Below are 7855 nucleotides of genomic sequence, written 5' to 3' on the forward strand. Positions count from 1 at the left end.
CCATCTCTACTGAAAATACAAAAATCAGCCAGGTGTGGCAGTGTGTGCCTGTAATCCCAGCTACTCAGGAGGGTGAGGTGGGAGAATCACTTGAACCTGGGATGCGGAGGTTGCAGTGAGCCAAGATTGTGCCACTGTACTCCAGCCTGGGTGATAGAGTGAGACTCCATCTCGAAGAAAAAAAAAGTAGGCAAGGAACTTCATTGGTGATATTCTTCACAAACCCTCAACAGTTTCCTGCACCTGCAACTCCTCAGGTACTATAGTCATGTTTTCTTGTATTCCAGTGTCCGGAATTTATTCCTTCTGGTGGGTTCTTGGTCTCGCTGACTTCAAGAACGAAGCTGTGGACCCTTGCAGTGAGTGTTACAGTTCTTAGAGATGGTGTGTATGGAGTTTGTTCCTTCAGATGTTCAGATGTGTCCAGAGTTTCTTCCTTCCAGTGGGTTCATGGTCTCGCTGACTTCAGGAGTGAAGCCGCAGACCTTCGCAGTGAGTGTTACAGCTCTTAAAGGTGGCGCGTCCAGAGTTGTTTGTTCCTCCTGGTGGGTTCGTGGTCTCGCTTACTTCAGAAATGAAGCTGCAGACACTTGCGGTGAGTGTTATAGCTCATAAAGGTAGTGTGGACCCAAAGAGTGAGCAGCAGCGAGATTTGTTGTGAAGAGCGAAAGAACAAAACTTCCACAGCGTGGAAGGGGACCTGAGCGGGTTTCCGCTGCTGGCTTGGGTGGCCAGCTTTTATTCCCTTACTTGGCCCCCGCCCCCCACATCTTGCTGATTGGTCCATTTTACAGGGCGTTGATTGGCCCATTTTATGGAGTGCTGATTGGTCCCTTTTACAGAGTGCTGACTGATGCGTTTACAATTCTTTAGCTAGACACAGAGTGCTGTTTGGTGCATTTACAATCCTTTAGCTGACACAGAGTGCTGATTGGTGTGTTTACAATCCTCTAGCTAGACAGAGAAGTTCTCCAAGTCCCCACCCAACTCAGAAACCCAGCTGGCTTCACCTCTCAATCCCCCCTGTAAACAGGACACCCCAACTGCTGTTGGAAATTGGGTGATGACCGCTGTAGCTACTTCCTGCTGGATAGGGGCGATGAAGGGGCCCTGCAGTTGTAGTGTCCTCTAGAGGGGAGCTTGTTAGGCCAGTGAAAGGGCCAGCGGGTTGGTCCGGGGTCTTTGGTAGAAGTTGTTAGTTGAGCTCATTTAGGGTTCCATTTGTAAGACCATCTGTAGCTTGATGGCCTCGATCCTAGAGGAAACAAATTTGACAAGGAGGTTCAAAATATAGGGCCTGAACGTGAGTAATAGCAAGATGGCTGTCACAAGACCTAGAAAAGGGAGAAGCAATGTCGCCCAACTTCAGCGGTTGGTTATAAGAGTTTGAAAGGCATTGTCTGATTTCAGAAACCTTTTCCTGTAAATGCCGGGTGGCATCTCATACTATCCCTGACTGGTTAGTGTAAAAACAACACTCTTCCCCTAAGAAGGTGCAGAGTCCTCCTTTCTCAGCAGTGAGGAGGTCTAGGCCTTGGTGGTTTTGGAGAGTCACCACTGCCAAAGAGTCTATTTGGGATTATAGAGTAAGGATAGATTTCGCTATTTCTTGCAAACTGTCTGAGAAATCTTTTGAGAGTGTGTGGTAGTAGCATAATGAAGTAGATAAACTGGCTATTCCAGTTCCTGTAACAGTAGCTGTTCCTAACTATATAAGTAGGGGTATTAGTTGTATGGCTATGTGCTGACACACTTGAGCTTTGAGGGGTACTGATAGGGTCTGATTTCCATAAGATTAGATGTTATGATAATACATGTTATACTGTTAACTTTTAGCAAATTTTACTTTTGTTGAAAACCTTGTAAGTTTGGGATTTTAATTTTTCTTTGCTATTAATAAAACCTTGTTCAGTCCATATTAACTTAGAATTGGTATAGATGGCTCCTTCCTGATTCTGCATGTACTTTAAGGTTTGGCTGAGTGCAAACAACTCGCATGTTTGAGCAGACCAATTATTAGGCAATTTTCCTAACTCTGCTTCTGCAAGAGTTTGCTTATCACTTACTGAATACCCACTGTGTCTTTTTTCCTTAATCTCTGGGTAGGAACCATCCTCCTGTCCTGAAGAGAGTTCCTCCTAGGTCTGGTCAGACCTTTGTATGGTAATTAATTAAGATTTAGATCCCCTGTTAGGAAACCTGCTGGGTTAAGGATTTTTGATAGGAAGGCTATGGGTTGTCAGTGGCCTCAGTGCTTTCAGGCTATGCCCTTGTTTACACTCACAACAAGGTGGTATTGGAGTGTTATAGGGTTACAGAGAAGACCTTCAAGTATCAATTATAGGTTTTAAATTTACCCTGGCTTTTAAGGGAATAGGGTACACTTTTTTTTCTTTACTACTTCTATCTCTCTCTTTTTCTCTCTTTGATTTCTTCTTTGTCTGTCTCTTTCTCTCTGATTCCCTCTTTGTCTCTTCCTCTCTTTCCATCTTTGACTTTCTGTCTCTCTCTCTCTTCTTCTCTCTGTCTCTCTGACTCCTTCTTTGTCTCTGTCCCTTCCTCTGTCTCCTTCTCTTTGTCTCTCTGTTTCTTCCTCTCTCTCTCTGACTTTCTGTCTCTTTCTCTCCTTTCTACTGCCTCTGCCAGCTGCTTATGCTGCTGTTCTCCCCTCTCCTTTCCTTTTTGATGGCTTTGACCATGTAAGACTGACACCTCTTTGGGTTTTTGCATTGCGTGCAATAACTCCATGGTTTCCTTGTGATATTTAATGGGGGTTCCCCCAGAGGTTAGGAACTCCCTTTCTTTCCATATTGCAGCATGGGCATGTAGGATTAGATAAGCATACTTACTATCTGTAGCAAAGTCTCCCAATTACAACTGAGGAGAAATACCTGGTTACAGGCTGTCCCAGGATTCCTCAGATGGTAATGGACCTTGAGGACAGTTGTCCGGGACAGAAGATTAACACTGAGAAAGCTGCACCAGTATTAAGGAAGGAGTCAATTTCCTGGCCTTCACTGGTTATACATACCCAGGGCTCAGTGAGGGTGATGACATGAGCTGGTGCTTGCCTCGGTCCTATTGTTGGATCATCTGGTTGGGGGCTTCTGGTCCAGAGAACCTTTGTCCTTCCAGTGATTGCCTCAGCATAGTGGACATGGGAAAGGGGACAGCTTGTTTCTCATAGGACACTCTTTTTTAAAGTGTTTTTGTAAATAACAATCCCTACCAGGTGACAGGCTTTCTGCATTTTCTGTCCTCTTTGAACCACCAAGGTTTGTTTGTCTGAGGGCCATGACTAAGCCCGCAGCCTTTCTCTGATCTCACTTTTCCTTTTTGGTCTGTTCCCCTCGGTCCCTATTATAGAACACCAAGGTTGCCAGGTTTAATAATGCCTCCAGATTTTGTTCGGGGCCCAGGGCTCGCTTTTGTAGTTTTCTCCTGATATCTGCAACTGATTGGGTAATAAACTTATCTTTTAGGATCAATCGACCCTCGAGTGAGTCAGATGACAGGGGAGTATATTTTCTTAAGGCCTCCTATAGCCACTCAAGGAAGGCAGAAGGATTTTCTTCCTTTCCCTGAGTTATGGTGGATATCATTGAATAATTCATGGGCTTTTTCCTAATTCTCCTTAGTCCTTCTACAACACAGGTCAACAGATGTTTGTGACTCCAGTCCCCATGATCTGAATCGAGGTCCCAGTGGGGATCCATACTGGGGATGGCTTGCTGACCAGTAGGGAATTTGTCCCTTTATTTGGCTGTCATTCTATCATTTACTTGACTAAGATACTGGGTATCTCCAAACTCTCAGGCTACAGCTAAAGTTGCATGCTTTTCATTAAAGGCCAGGGTTTGATCTAGCAATAGCATGACATCTCTCCAAGTGAGATAGAAGGTTTGCCCTAGACCCTATAGGACATCTATGTAGCTATCAGGATCATCTGAAAACTTCCCCAGGTCTGCCTTGATCTGCTTTAAATCAGAGAAGGAGAAGGGGACATGTACCCGGGTTGGGCTAAATTCCCCTCCCCCCTCAGCTTGAAGGGGACATAATCGATAGTCCTGGGGGTTTTTGTGGTCCTTTGGAGATTTCTTTGCTTGTTTCCTTCTGGGCAGGGGAGATTAGAGGAGGCTTATCATTAATAGGAATGGGAGCTATATATTAATAGGAAGGATATGGAGGTAAGCTGAGAGGTCCTCCTATGGGATGTAAATTGCAAGCTTTGCATAGTTGTGGATTCTCCTTCAGTGAAAAGAAAGCTTGGACATAAGGTATTTCATTCCATTTGCCTTCCCTCTTACAGAAAAAGTCAAGCTGCAGGATAGTATTGTAATTTATACTTCCCTCAGGTGGCCATTTTTCCCCATCAGAGAGAGAATATCGTGGCCAGGCTGTAGTGCAGAAAAAAAATGAGCTGCCTCTTTTTCAGGGTTTGTGGGTCAAATTGGTCCCAATGGCTTAGGATGCATTTCAAGGGCGAGCCTGTTGATGCCTGAGTGTTTCCCATACGAAAGACAAAACAGCCCACAGTTTTGGTTTGTTTGTTTCTCCCCCTGCCCAAGAACCCTCAATGGTCCCTGGACCCTGCTGATCGGAATAGTTGTGCTCACAGACGCAGCAGCAGACACCTCTTGCCAAGAACCCACAAAGGTCCCTGGACTCTGCTGATCAGAATAGTTGTGCTCACTGATGCAGCAGTAGAAACACTAGTTTTTCTCCTTGACCACAAGGAGGACCGAGGAAGGTCGGAATAGTGACCCTTACTGACGTATTCTCTAAAACCTGTTAGAGTCCTAAGCATTCTCCTGTTAGTATTGGGACATTACCCCTGTCCTATAAAGATGTTATGTCCCCAAAATGAAGTGGAGGGCCATACCCTGAGGGAGGGGAGGGATCTCCAGAGTTGGAAGAGTGATGCCTTTTGCCCTCACTTATATGAATAGGAAGGATACAATTTGTGAGGATCCCCAAATCCCAGCTTCAGGAATAGCTTTTGTTAGGCCTGCTAGTCTGAGGAGAGGTCCTGAGATTCCACATAGTCCCCACTTCGATGGGGCTTTGGGCAAAAATTATGTCTTTCTAATTGGTGAACCCGGGTGCCTAAAGAAGGGAATAGAGTCCTGAAGTTTATACTAGAAATCATTCTTATAGGAGAAACTAGAAAAGCACCAGAGACAGGGAGTGGTTTTTAGAAGCAGGCCTAGCCTTGGAGAAGAGAGGTGAGAGGAAGTTTGTCTGACAGGCATTAGGACCCAGAAGGCAAGGGTCAGGATAGATAGGATAGATGGGCGAGTCTCACTTGGGTGATGTGACTTTGAGAGTTCTGCTCATGGCCACAGGGTCAACCAACTTGTTGGCTTTCCTCTCTGTTGACCCTCACCTCAGCCCAGAAGTACAGGAAAAGCAGAAGCTGGTTCCAGGCAAACCAACGCTCCCAACTCCAAAGAGTCAGAGGTTGTTAGAGAGCCCTTTCCCAGAAAGCCTGACGTGTCCTTAGTCCAGCGGCCATGCTGGTCCCTTTTAACTGGCCGACAGGTGCCCGGTATTTAGCCCCCAAATCCTAAGGAAAAATAGGCCACAATAGCAAGCGAAAGGGGTTCAGTGGTACTCACCACTTGGCAATAGCCCCATGTTAGTTGCCAAAATATGTCCCTTCATGGTCACCAAAATGTTTCCAGAATTTATTCCTTCCGGTTAGTTCTTGGTCTCGCTGACTTCAAGAATGAAGCCACAGACCCTCATGGTGAGTGTTACAGTTCTTAAAGGTAGTGTGTCCGGAGTTTGTTCCTTCAGATGTTCAGATGTGCCCAGAGTTTCTTCCTTCTGGTGGGCTTGTGGTCTCACTGATTTCAGGAATGAAGCCACAAACCCTTGCAGTGAGTGTTACAGCTCATAAAGGTAGTGTGGACCCAAATAGTGAGTAGCAGCAAGATTTATTGTGAAGAGCAAAAGAACAAAGCTTCCACAGCGTGGAAGGGGACCCAAGTGGGTTGCTGCTGCTGGCTTGGGTGGCCAACTTTTATTCCCTTATTTGGCCCCACCCACATCCTGCTGATTGGTCCATTTTACAGAGCATTGATTGGTCCATTTTACAGAGTGCTGATTGGTGCATTTACAATCCTTTAGCTAGATACAGAGTGCTGATTGGTGCATTTTTACAGAGTGTTGATTGGTGCATTTACAATCCTCTAGCTAGACAGGAAAGTTCTCCAAGTCCCCACCCAACCCAGAAGCCCAGCTGGCTTCACCTTTCATTCCCAGTACAATTGTTTTTCACATTCTCCCTTCTATCTTGTCATTTTCTGTATCTCTCTATGAGACCACTGGTTTTCTTAACATCAAGTCTCATTTTTTTTCTTTAGGAATAGAAACCTCAAGTTTCAAACTGGGCATGTGGCTTCCCAGCTAAAGCTGATTCCTAAATTGTGAAGAAACAGAACATAAGAGCTGCAGGAATTCAGAGATGGGGTAATATTTTCCCCAGCTTCCCTGGCAACCAACATTGGCTGTATGACTAAGTTCTAGTTAGTGGCATGTGAGTGAAAGTGATGTTTGAAACACCTGGATTGTGCCTTTAATAGAAAAGGGTATGTTCTCCTTGTGCTCATTTTCTCCCTTCTCGTCAGAACACAGACCCAGAAGATAATTATTTTTGGCCATGAGGACAAGGCCTATACCTTAGCTGGTGGCAGAGCAAAAGTTAGAAGAAACTTGTGTCCTTAACACCATGAGGCATCCTATTACCTCAGACCACTTGTGGTCAGATATGAGAGAGCTTGTTAAGCAATTGCTGTTAATGGGAATCTTTGTTACAGCTGAATTTGTATCGTAGAGAAACTGCTCTTCCCTAGAATGCATTTCGCCCTTTGTTCGTATCAAAATTCTCATTATTGAAGATTCAAAGCAGGTCCCACTGCTGCCTTCAGCTTACACTACCCTCCTTCCCTGAACTGCCATCATACCTGGGCATGAGGTATGAGTGTAGAATAAAATGAGATTGATTCCAGCAGCCACACATGAAAAATAAGACTGCTAACCTTACAGTCACTTAAAGATAAACTGATTCCTAAATTGTGAAGAAACAGAACATAAGAGCTGCAGGAATTCAGAGATGGGGTAAGCAATGAGGACTTGAAAGGATCAGGAGAGTCATTATTTATTTCATTAGTTTTCAAACTGGAGACTGTGTACAGGAAGACGTTCCAAGGGGTATTTAGGAAACATTGTTTCAAGGGAATCAATTTGCTACTCATCTGGATTAATTCTTTCCTAAAATTCATCTTCCTGAAAAAGCCATTGAAACAATTCTTCTTTCCTTCCTCCCCTTTCTCAATCTCTCCTTTCATCCTGCAAAAGAAAAGTGTTACCTGACTCACTTTTCATCTTATTATCATTTATTTTCTGGCTGCATAAAAACATCCAGGTTGTCAAACAATCCTTGTGCTGGCAAGGCCTTCAATCAAGATATAACAGTAGACTTCATGTCTTTCCCTGACTCACCTACATTCCTGTTAAGGGCAAAACATAGCTTTAAGAATGGATATTTTGGCCGGGCGCGGTAGCTCAAGCCTGTAATCCCAGCACTTTGGAAGGCTGAGACGGGCGGATCACGAGGTCAGGAGATAGAGACCATCCTGGCTAATACGGTGAAACCCCGTCTCTACTAAAAAAAATACAAAAAACTAGCTGGGCGAGGTGGTGGGCGCCTGTAGTCCCAGCTACTCCGGAGTCTGAGCCAGGAGAATGGCGTAAACCCGGGAGGCGGAGCTTGCAGTGTGTTGAGATCCGGCCACTGCACTCCAGCCTGGGCGACAGAGTGAGACTCTGTCTCAAAAAAAAAAAAAAAAAA

Source organism: Mandrillus leucophaeus, unplaced genomic scaffold (genome assembly GCF_000951045.1).
Source record: "Mandrillus leucophaeus isolate KB7577 unplaced genomic scaffold, Mleu.le_1.0 Scaffold18, whole genome shotgun sequence".
Lineage (NCBI taxonomy): Eukaryota > Metazoa > Chordata > Mammalia > Primates > Cercopithecidae > Mandrillus > Mandrillus leucophaeus.